This window comes from Tamandua tetradactyla, chromosome 1 (assembly GCF_023851605.1).
Source record: "Tamandua tetradactyla isolate mTamTet1 chromosome 1, mTamTet1.pri, whole genome shotgun sequence".
Classification (NCBI taxonomy): domain Eukaryota; kingdom Metazoa; phylum Chordata; class Mammalia; order Pilosa; family Myrmecophagidae; genus Tamandua; species Tamandua tetradactyla.
The window spans coordinates 145,316,802-145,329,540 of NC_135327.1; the positions used below are offsets into that span (position 1 = coordinate 145,316,802).

Below are 12,739 nucleotides of genomic sequence, written 5' to 3' on the forward strand. Positions count from 1 at the left end.
CCCAACAGCTCCAGGTTGTATCTCCCAAGGTCTAAAAGGTCCCCCACCACCTCGGGGCCAGCCTGACTCTGTAGCCTCATTTTCCATCTCCTGCGCCTTCTCCCCATTCCCAATGCCCCTATATTTTCCAAATTGTTACCCTCTAGCAATATTAACAATGGACATTGCAACATGCAGTTGCAAGTCTGTGATTTTTCACATATAGTTTTTTTGTAATATGGGAGGTTAATTTTAAGAAAAAAAAAAAAACACTTTAACCCAGTAATACAATAGCCCGTGCTTTCCTTGAGTCTAGAAATACCCTTTTTCTTTGCTAACTTGGAAAGCTAGTTAGCTTTCAAAACTCACCTAAGACTAGAGCCTTCTCTTATCTCTACATCCCCCCAAATCCTCAATACATTTAATCTCTTCTCCCTCTCTACCACCTTTCAATTTTAACGTACTTCCATGCTCTTTCATGTCATACAGCATGAGAATTCTTACTGTTTTTACAAGCCTTACTTCCCTACTGGATTGAAGTTTCTTAAGAGTAGGGCTGCATACTTAGTGTGGACATGATCAATGTTTGCAAAATGAAATTTATTGAAGAATTCAGCCCTCTAAAACTTTGATCATCATTATAAAATATCTGTCAAACAAGGAATTTTTACATTTTCAAGGAGCTCCAGGCATCATCTAGTCCTGAATTTCAGCCATTTGTATCCGAATATCAGTATTTGGGGCTCAGGGTAAGAGTATTTCTTTTAAATACTCTCCCATTCACACTGATGGGCAGCTCTGATTGAGGAGCACTGATCTCGTCCATTCACCTGTGAGTGTACAGTCACTTCCTATATCCATCCTAGCAAAACAGACGTCCATCCTAGAAAGATGGATGTCTTTTCTTTTTAAGAAATTTTGAGGGCACAGTTATAGACTCTTTTGTCTCATAAAATATCTTCTTCTTTAAAATAAGTAAAATGAAGTATTAATAGAAACTTGTAGCTACTAAAATTTGACTTTTCAAATAAAAAGTTGTTTTTATACTTGTTAAATGGCATTAAAGTTTTTTTTCTGGGCATCTGATCTTTTATCCTCCTGTTTGGCGTGATGCTGTCTAATTTACTATGTTTTTGGGAAATAGTTCCTGCACTATTCTGTTCCTAAGAAGTTTCAGGTTATGACAGAATGAGCTAGCCAACAGATCCTTTATTTGCCTAGATTCTGATCTAAGCCAGGTAGTGAAACCAAACTTTCTTTCCTGCTCTGACACTGCTTTTTACTTAGATCTTGGGCAAATCATTGTTTCTGGGGAACACTCTACCACTCATATGCTTACTGGGTTACAAATATTTTAGTTCTTCAAGCCCAAATGGAAACTTTAACATCCCTAGATGAAAAACTGAGAGCTCTAGTAGAAAGTCTTATATTTTGGAAAGTGGACAGCAAGGGCATCTGTGGTAGATCATCTGGAAACAACAATGATTACAAAGATTGTTAGGGAGTGTTTTCAATCTAAAAAACTACATGTAGATGCTAAGCTGTGTCATTAATTAAAGAGATCACCACCACTTTTCTACAGATTTAGATTATATTTATTTAAAATCTCATGCCAAAAGAGAATTCTCTTGCACTTTTACATCATTTCCTATAGAACACATGCTTGTCCTGGGTACAGAAATCCAAAAGCTATCTGATTTCTCATGTGTCCCAGATATACACTCACCCATTACTGCATGATCTTGTATATCCATTACTTCTCTATTTCTCCACTGCTGCTCTTTCCTCTTCCATGGCGGGACTCGCCCTAAGTATAGGAAAAACATGACTAACTTTAATTATATTAGTTTCTTATTGCTGCTGTAATAAATACTACAAGCTTTGGCTTCAAATAACACAAATTTATTATTTTACAGGTCTGGGGGTCAGAATTCCTAAATGAGACTTATGGGGCTGAAAGTCCATCAAGCTGTCAGCTGGGCTATGTTCCTTCCGGAGTCTCCAAGGGAAAATCTGTTTACTTGGTTTTTTCCAGCTTCTAGAGATCAACTTCATTCTTTGACTCAAAGTCAAAATATAATAATAATAAAATATATTCTTTTGGTAATACAGATCCAAAAATGAAAATAATGGAATTCTTTTGGGGGAATAACATTTCACTCAATTGGGATTCAAAGTTAGCATTCTTTATTGTCAACATTAACTGCAAATATATTCATCTGTTAATATTGATTTGTAATGAAGATTTTATGTATTTCGTCTTTGAAAATGTCTTTACACACAGATAAGTATTACCAAATATTGATATCAATTCATGAACATATGGATTAAAAAAATTTTTTTACTGTGAAGATTACTTTACTATTACCATACAATCCCATGACAAATGGAAGGGGTAATATAAAAACAAATCAACAACCTTTGTCTTTAAGATTACATGGAATGTCATATCAATATATAGTCACAAGATTACAAACTCCCACAAAGTAACTCAAAACGAAATTATTGACATCAAATGAAAAATAGAACCTTTTTTCTAAAACCACAACATTATTGTAGCTGCAGTAAAACTTTGAGTACATTGTCTCTTTTGAGTCACAGAAGGAAAGCTATTCTATACTCATTCAGAAGGGTAGTGTTTGCCGTTGTGCCCACATCCACAAGGGCTGCTGAACATGAAGCCAGCTATCTTATTTTTAAAAAAACAGCTCTATTCACACACCATACAATCTATCCTAAGTGTGCAATAATCAGTGGGTGTTGGTATAATCACATGGTTATGCAATCATCACTACCACAATATGAGGACATTTTCATTTCTCCCAAAGAAAATAAACCCAAAGCCCTTTTATCTCCCTATTACTGACATTTAGCTTTTGTATAGTGCCTTTATTACAATCAATGAAAGAATATTATAACGTCACTGTTAACTAGAGACTTTAATTTACACTAAATTCATTTTTTCCCACATAACACCTATGGTTCATACCTTGTAATAGTGATGTACATTTGTTCTAGTTCATGTAAAAACTTTCTTATATTTATACAATTAACCACCATCATTGTTCACTCTAGGTTTTGCTAAGTTATACAGTCCCAGTATTTCTTCTCTAGCTTTCCTTCTGGTGACATACACAACTCTAGCCTTCCTCTTTCAACCATACTCACACTCAGCTTTGCTAACTACACTTTCAGAACTGATGAAAATATTATTTTAATTGACCATTTCTCACTTGAAAGGCATATAAATTTTTATTAAATTCTTCTCTCTACATTTGTATTTTAGCATCTCATTACATTACAGATTAATCACTTCCAACAAAGGTAAGATGGAAATTCCTCAATTGTGGCTTTAAATGAATTTTGGAATATAGAAATGTTCTTTGCACTTACACTGAAGTCTAGAAAATGCTGCTGGTACTGAACCTTTAACTCAGAAAATATATCAACTGCCAAATTCTATGGAAATGGAGATCCCGTTTCTTGTTTATCTTTTTTTTTTTTAAGATTTTGTTAAAATTTCATTTGTTTATTTTTTAAAAACTATATTTTTATTGAGAGATCTTCACACACCATACAGTCCATCCAAAGTATACAATCAATGGATTATAATATGATCACTGCTTTATCTTTTGGTAGCACAGGAAATACATAAGGCAGCTTGATATTCAAATAACATTTATTGTCATTAAAATGACATTATTTCTCATACAAGCACTGTTTGACCTTATAATTTTAAATTGAATTTATTAAGAAATTTTATCAAGTCTGTAGCAAAAGTTAATTTCAAATCCATTCACTCTTCAACAAAAGTGGTCACTGGTAGTTCTCATTAAACAAACAAAAAAAATTATGTCTCTCCTGGCCTCAAATATCACAGCAAGCCTTTACCACTGATGATCTGTCAAGACTGTTGTGTGGTACAGCAAGTCAGGGTATTAATGACGAATCTATGGAACTGACTATGGCCATGTTCATGAAAGTGAAAGAAGTCAGTATGGAAACTCCTAGACGAATGTAACAGGATAGATTCAAATATTTTCTACAAATTACATGCTGATTAATAACAATGAATAGCCACAGACATTAAACACCTCACACTTTCACAAAGTTTGTAAATTTGTCCAGCTAAGTTAAACACATATTCTGAGCGCCATCATTGTAACACGTCTTAGCGGATTCCATATCAGGTTCAACCAAATTAGCATTTTTTCAAATTCTTTGAAATTATCACCTGCAGTTGGTCCACCTGGACTATTTAAAGACGTCAGTTCTTCAGTTACTTTAAATTAACGCTAACGTTGAACCCCACCTGAGTGAAATGAGCAGTATCTCAGCAGTATAAAATCTGTATATTCATTGAGAGTCAAGGAAAACCCAATCCAAATTATCTGCTTGCCTTTTAACTCACTGATGGTCCCAGTGTCCTCAACTCTTTGAGCAACTGTTCTCATTGAAGGCAAAATATATAAAACAAGTTCATTTTCTATGGACACATTTCTTCAGTTGCACAATGAATCACAATTTAGTTAATTCACCATTGGTAAACAACTCTCCTTGCTTAACAAATGAGCCACTCAGAAATTTTCTTTGGTTTTATCCTCATTTACATTTTTTACTTTTGTAAAGAAATTCTGGTTAAGAAATTTTTTTAACTTTTTTTATTAATTAAAAAAATAACAAACAAAACATTAAGGTATCATTCCATTCTACATATACAATCAGTAATTCTTAATATCATCACATAGTTGCATATTCATCATTTCTTAGAACATTTGCATCGATTTAGAAAAAGAAATAAAGACAACAGAAAAAGAAATAAAACGATAACAGAGAAAAAAAAAAAGATTATACATACCATGCCCCTTACCCCTCGCTTTCATTTACCACTAGCATTTCAAACTAAATTTATTTTAACATTTGTTCCTCTATTATTTATTTTTATTACATTTGTTCTACTCTTCTGTTGATATAGTAGCTTAAAGGAACATCAGACACAAGGTTTTCACATTCACAGAGTCTCGTTGTGAAAGCTATATCATTGTTCAATCATCATCAAGAAACATGGCTACTGAAACACAGCTCTACATTTTCAGGAACTGCCTGAGTTCCTGAAATAAGAATAACCTCCAGGACAACCTCTCAACTCTGTTTGGAATCTCTCAGCCAGTGACACTTAGTCTCATTTCACTCTTCCCCCTTTGGTCAAGAAGGTTCTCTCAATCCCTTGATGTTAAATCTCAGCTAATTCTAGGGTTTTCTCAGTCCCTTGATGCTGAGTCTCAGCTCATTCCAGGATCTCTGTCCCACATTGCCAAGAAGGTCCACATCCCTGGGAGTCATGTCCCACGCAGAGAGGGGGAGGGTGGTGAGACTGCTCATCATATTGGCTGGAGAGAGAGGCCACATCTGAGCAACAAAAGAGGCTCTCTTGGGGGTGACTCTTAGGCCTAAATTTTAAGTAGACTTGACCTATCTTTTGTGGGGTTAAGTTTCATATGAACAAACCCCATGACTGGGGGCTCAGTCTATAGCTTTGGTTGTCCACACTGCTTGTGAGAATATCAAGAATTCAACTTGAGGAAGTTGAATTTCTCCCCACTCTCACCATTCCCCAAGGAATGCAAATACTTTTCCAGTCACTGATCAAAACACTCTGGGATTCATTGGGGCATCACTCTGGACAAACCGACAAAATCTCATGTCCTACCTGAGATTCCAAGTACTTATGACATTCAATTAAACTATCTACATGAGTTATATTAGGAAATGCTCTAGTCAAAATCTAAATTTTGTAACAAATAAACATTTTTGCTTTAGTCTCACACATAAGGTGGCATTTTAAAGTATTAATTATCATCTATTTTCAGCACTCTGCAATAATGACATTCCTTTGTTCTTCCTCATGCAAAAACATTTTTAAAATTTGTACATTGTATATTTCACTATTATTATACACTCTAGGCATTCCTAACTTATACCATCTCGATCTTTAACATCTATCTTTCTTTCTGATTTCATTTATGTCCCCAGCCCTCCTCCCTCTATCATTCTCACATGCAGCTTCATTCAGTGTTTTAACATAATTACATTACAGTTAGGTAGTATTGTGCTGTCCATTTCTGAGTTTTTATATTCAGTCCTGTTGCACAATCTGTATCCCTTCAGCTTCAATTATCCAATATCTCACCCTATTTCTATCTCCTGATGGTCTCTGTTACCAAGGAAATATTCCAAGTTTATTCACTAATTTCAGTTCATATCAGTGAGACCATACAGTATTTGTCCTTTTGTTTCTGGCTAATCACACTCAGCATAATGTCCTTAAGGTCCATTCATGTTGTTACATACTTCATAACTTTATTCTGTCTTACAGCTGCATAATATTCCATCTTATGTAAATGTAACAGTTTGTTTAGTCAACTGTCCATTGATGGACATTTTGGCTGTTTCCATCTCTTGGTAATTGTTAATAATGCTGCTATAAACATTGGTGTGTAAATGTCCATTTGTGTCCTTGGCCTCGTGTCCTTTGAGTAGAGACAGCATATAGATGGGTCCTGTTTTTTAATCCATTCTGCCAGACTATGTCTTTTGATTGGAGAGTTTAATCCATTAACATTCAGTGTTATTACTGCACGAGTAGTACTTTCTTCTACTATTTTGCCTTCTGGATTTTATATGTCATATCTAATTTTCCTTCTTTTTACCTTTACTCATAGTCTTCCTTTCTACACTCTTCTCCACACCTCTCTCTTCTGTCTTCGTATCTGTCGCTAGTGTTCCCTTGAGTATTTCTTGCAGAGCTGATCTCTTGGTCACAAATTCTCTCAGTGATTTTTTTGTCTGAAAATGTTTTAATTTCTCCCTCACTTTTGAAGGACAGTTTTGCTGGATATAGAATTCTTGGTTGGCAGTTTTTCTCTTTTAATAATTTAAATATATTATCCCACTGTCTTCTCGCCTCCATGGTTTCTGCTGAGAAATCTGCACATAGTCTTATTGGACGTCCCTTGTATGTGATGGATTGCTTTTCTCTTGCTGCTTTCAAGATCCTCTCTTTCTCTTTGACCTCTGACATTCTGATTATTAAATGTCTTGGAGTATGTCTATTTGGATCTATTCTCTTTGGGGTACGCTAAACTTCTTGGATCTGTAATTTTAAGTCTTTCATAAGAGTTGGGAAATTTTCAGTGATAATTTCCTCCATTAGGTTTTCTCCTCCTTTCCCTTCTCTTCTCCTTCTGGGACACCCTACAACACGTATATTCGTGCACTTCATATTGTCTTTCAATTTCCTGAGTCCTTGCTCATATTTTTCCATTTTTTTCCCCATAGTTTCTGTTTCTTGTCAGATTTCAGATGTTCCATCCTCCAGTTTTGAAACCCTATGTTCTGTCTCTCAAAATCTACCATTGTAGGTTTCCATTGTTTTTTTCATCTCTTCTACTGTGTCTTTCATTCCCATAAGTTCTGATTTGTTTTTTCAGACTTTCAGTTTCTTCTTTTTGTTCTTTCCTTGCCTTCTTTATATCCTCCCTCAATTCATTGATTTGGTTTTTGATGAGGTTTTCCATGTATGTTCGTACATTCTGAATTAATTGTTTCAGCTCCTGTATGTCATTTGAATTGTTGGTTTGTTCCTTTGACTGGGCCATATCTTCAATTTTCCTAGTGTGATTTGTTATTTTTTGCTGGTGTCTAGGCATTTAATTGCCCTAATTAGTTTATTCTGGAGATTGCTTTCACTTCTTTTATCTAGGGTTTTCTATTTCTGAAAACAAATCACAGAACTTATGGGAATGAAAGACACAGTAGAAGAGATGAAAAAAAACAATGGAAAAATATGAGCAAGGACTCAGGAAATTGAAAGACAATATGAAGTACATGAATATACGTGTTGTGGGGTGTCCCATAAGGAGAAGAGAAGGGAAAGGAGGAGAAAAACTAATAGAGGAAATTATCACTGAAAATTTCCCAACTCTTATGAAAGACTTAAGAACAAAAGAAGAACAAAAAGAAGAAACTGAAAGTCTGAAAAAACAAATCACAGAACTTATGGGAATGAAAGACACAGTAGAAGAGATGAAAAAAACAATGGAAACCTATAATGGTAGATTTTGAGAGACAGAACATAGAACATGAATTTGTTGTCTATCTGTTCTTTGACATTCCGTTCAGCTTTATGTGGACCTTTAGCTTAAGTTTTGTTTAACAGAGGAGAATTTTTCAGTTCTTGTTTTCTTGTTTCTTGCCCTGCTTGTGTGGTGCCTTCCCCACACACACACACTTAGGAGGGTCTACTTAGATATTATAGACCCCAGCCAGATTTTCCCAGACCAAACTGGCCTCCTATCAGGAGGAAAGAGTCACCTGCATCGGTTTTCCCTGAGGGTGAGACCCAGCCAGTTGAAAGACTTTCCTGTGAAGTCTCTGGACTCTGTTTTTCTTATCCTGCCCTGTATGTGGCGCTTGTCTGACTGCAGGTCCCACCAGCATAAGATGATGCGGTACCTTTAACTTTGGCAGACTCTCCCTGCTGGGGGCATGGTGGAGACAGAGGAGAGGTTGTAGGCTGGTTTTAATGGCTTCAAATTACCAAGCCCTGGTGTCTGAATTCCTTGATGGAGGGATTCTACCTGAGCTGGGCTTCACCCCTCCCCTGGGGAAGGCACAAGCTCCAGACAAGCCCCCAAAAGAGCTCACTTCTGCCTATGCCTGGGGCAGTTGCAGCCTGAAAAGTCCTGCTGCTGTATCCAGAGGCAGTCAACCCTTTGTAGATACACATCCACAAAAACCTCTGTTTCCTTCTTTTTTTTTTTCCCCTTTTTCTGTCAGTCCTGCCCCCTTGGCGCCGGGGCAAAAATGAGCAACCTCCGCTTTGATCAGGTTCACCTAAGGTGTGGGCCTATTTTTAGTAGTCAGAATTTGTTAATTAGTTCCACAATTGGCGTTTGATTGTGCCCAGTCCCTGCTGCTGCTGGTAAAGTCCTTTCCTTTCCCCTCTGGGAAGCGGCCTGTGGGGGAGGGGCGCTGGCCGCCACAGCTTTGGGAACTCACGGCTCTGGGGGGTGCTTGCAGCTGGTCCAGCTGGTCCAGACTGGGGTACGCTGTGTGTCTGGTCACTGATGTGGCCCCAGGAGCTGTTCTGTACTGTTTCTGGTTATTTAGTAGTTGTTCTGGAGGACAAACTAAAATGCGCACATTGTTAAGCCGCCATCTTGACCTGGAAGTCTATCTGGGACTCGTTAAGAAATTTTGTTAAAATGTTCTAAATAGAACATTGCTCTCCTGTGAGGTGGAAATATTGTGATGGTTGCTTAGTCTGGATATATTAACCTTTATTGTATTCTTTTAGCACACCTATAGTATCACTACATAGTAAGCAAAATTCTTTACCATCTAATTCAATAGCAAAATAATCCACATTACCTAAAAATATGATATTTAAAGTCCAATTTTCTATTCTATTTTGTTTTGACACTATGAGTACATACTGGTGACTGAAAGCGGTGAAGATCAGAGAAAAATCCTCTCATTCTTCCAGGAGGAGAATAAACATTTTGAAACTTTTGCTCAGAGCTTCCCCATAACAAAGGCCTTCCCTCAAGGAAAACTGCCTGATCCTTATCTGGCCTAGGGGAAGGGCCCCCTCTAGGCTTCCTGTCTCACATAAGGGGAGGGAAAAGAAGCCAAGAAAAGTTTCCGAAGGGTGCAGCCCAGGGTTTCTGACACACTAAAACAACAACAACAAAAACTGAGATTTAATCATAAGGTTACAGAAAAATCTGCAAGGCAGAAACTTTATTTAAAAAGGAGGTTTTAGGGAAACCTCAAGAGAGACCAGGGCAGGGGGGCAGGAGGTGGAGCGAACTGAAGCCTCTGGCACCCATAATTACTGCAAACATTAAACACAGCTCAGCTCCTAGCCAGACTGCCACACTACCACAAAATCTCACACTAAAGAACTTTGATAACAAGGTTTTATTACCAGATATGTCATTATCTGGTTTTCAACATAAAAATTGCCAAGCACACTAAAAGGCAAAAAATATAGTCTGAATAGGTAGGGCATACGTCAGAATCAGACTCAGATATGGTCGAGATTTGGGCATGATCTGACCAGGAATTTAAAATACCTATGATTGAAATGTGAAAGGCTCTAATGGAAGAAGTAGACAACATACAAGAAAAGATGGGTAACGTAAGCAGACAGAGAGAAACACTAAGAAAATAAAAAACATTTTACCTAAACAGAAACAAAGATTAGAATTGCATTAGGCTTCTCTTTAAAAGGAGAATGCCCACCAACCTAGAATTCTGTTTTCAGCAAAATTATCCTTCAGAAATGAAGGAGAAATTAAAGTTTTCTCAGAAAAAAAAAATTGAGGGAATTTGTTGCCAGAAGATTTGCCTTGAAAGAAATGTTAAGAGTTCTGAAAAACTTGGATCTACAAAAAGAAAAGCATTAGACAAAGAATCAATGAAGGTAAAATAAAAACATTTAATTTTTTTATTCTCAATTGAGTTAATAGAAAACTATACAAAATAATAGAGCAACAAAGTATTAGGTGATATAGCTTATGAATAAATGAAATAAATGATCACAATGTTATAATAGATGGGAAGGGGGAATCGAGAATACTCTGTTATAAGGTACCTGCATACCCATGAAGCAGTATAGTGTTATTTGAAAGTGGACTTAGATCAGTTGTAAATGTATATTATGAACTATAGGGCAGCCACTAAAAAATTTTTAAGAGAAGAATAATTGGTATGTAAACAAAGGAGGGAAAATGGAATAATAATACATGCTCTGTTAAAACCAGACAAAGCAGAAAAAGAGGGAAAAATTAAAAAGGAAAAAAGAACAAATGCAATAATATAAAACACCTACAAACATGGTAGTTATTAAACCAATCATACAAATAATCACTGTAAATGTGAATTGTCTAAATACACCAATTAATAGTTGGAGATTGACAGAGTAGATTGAAAAAAAAGACTCAGCTAGATGTTGACTACAGAAACCCACCTTAAATATAAAAACACAGATAGATTAAAAGTAAAGGAATGGAAAAAGATATACCATGCTAACAGTAATCAAAAGAAAAATGGACTATCAGGTCACAAAAAGACATAGAGGAGCATTTTGCAAATTTCTAAATGAAAGAAGCCATTCTGAAAAGACTGCATACATAAGATTCCAATTATATGACGTTCTACCAAAGATAAAACTATAGAGACAGTAAAAGATCAGTGGTTCCTAAGGATTCAGAAAAAGAGGGGGAAGAATGAATAGGTGAAGCATAGGGGGTTTGGGGGGCAGTGAAACTATTTTGTGATACGTAACGGTAGCTATATGACATTGTGCAATTGTCAAAACCTACAGGACTGTACAACACAGAGTGAACCTTAATGTAAAACATGGGCTTTAGTTAATAATGTAGCAGTATTATTTCAATAATTGTAACAATTATACCACACTAATACCAGGTACTAGTGATGGGGGGAAACTGTGAACTGAGTAGGAGGAGTCTATGGGAACTCTCTGTACTATCTGCTTAATTTTTATGTAAATTTAAAGCTGATCTAAAAACGACAATGAAAAACATACAACATTTTAGAAGATTGGAATCCCATCTGGGATCACTGTTTCCCTGCAATTCAGTAGAGCTTTAGGTTAAAATTCACCCAAAATAGTACAAGGGACTCACTCAGAAATAGCATGGGAGAGTTAATGGAATGACGTCCTTCATGCTATCAAGAACCAGTTATTCTCTACATGAAGACATTGAACAGCGATTCTCCATGGTGTCTATTGTGTACACATTTCTGTATACATACTACAGTCCATTGTGAATAAGCCAGACATGGGAGACACCTGGAAAGATAATCTTCTCCATAATCCCTTCATTGGCTTACTTACACACCAAAACAAAAAACACCTGTTGCTTCTGCCCATTTCTATCTCACTGCTTAGAGCAGGATTAGTAGCCCCTCAAATAAATCTTTCTTTCCTATCACCCCTCAAACCATTTCTTTGGACTTTCTAAGACATGATCCCTTCATGAACAATCTTTTTATCTACTTGTGATATTATATCCCCACTCCTCCCAAACCTTCAGCCTTAATAGTCCACCCCTTCCAAAATGCTCTCCCTAACAATTTCCCCATTTAATTTATACTCATTCTCTAGATACAATCTTATTCTATGCCTTCCCCATATAAAACATATAATGTCCTGTTTCTGAAAAAAAAGCAACTCATAAATAGGATGCTTGTTTTCCCTTCCCTCTCCCTGCCTCATACCATAGTGTTTTGCTTTGCTAATGTTGCCAGAGTACAAGACAGCAGATTGGCTGTACAGACTGGTTTTTGTAAAGGGGATTTATTTAGTTACAAATTTACAGTTTCTCAGAGGAAAGGGAGTTCTGAGAAAGGCTTTCTTCTGGCTTTCTCTGTCACATGGGAAGGCACGTGGCGAGGTCTACTGACCTTCTCTCCAGCTGCTGGATTCAAATGGCTTTCCCTGGTGTGTTTTCCTTCTGTATCTCCAAATGTCTAAGTCTGAACTGCTTAGCTCTCTTCTGACGTTTCTCTTTTAACCCTCCAGCTAATTAAATTAAATGTCACTCATTGTGGAAATCACTCTCCTTAGCCAACCACAGATATAATCAGCCACAGATGAATTTCACATGCTGCTGCTTTAAGCCCACAGCAACGAAACAACTGGGCACCATCACCTGGCCAAGTTGAC

At 36.6% G+C, this 12,739-nt stretch overlaps 1 long non-coding RNA gene across 1 annotated transcript in view; it reads right to left on the reverse strand.

Moving 5' to 3' along the window:
• The window catches only part of LOC143687281 (uncharacterized), a 123,039-nt gene that overhangs the window by 98,707 nt on the left and 11,593 nt on the right, over positions 1-12,739 (reverse strand). The window contains exon 2 of the long non-coding RNA XR_013177488.1: positions 1,706-1,786. This is a non-coding gene — a long non-coding RNA (uncharacterized LOC143687281). The remainder of the gene's footprint in view (positions 1-1,705; positions 1,787-12,739) is intronic.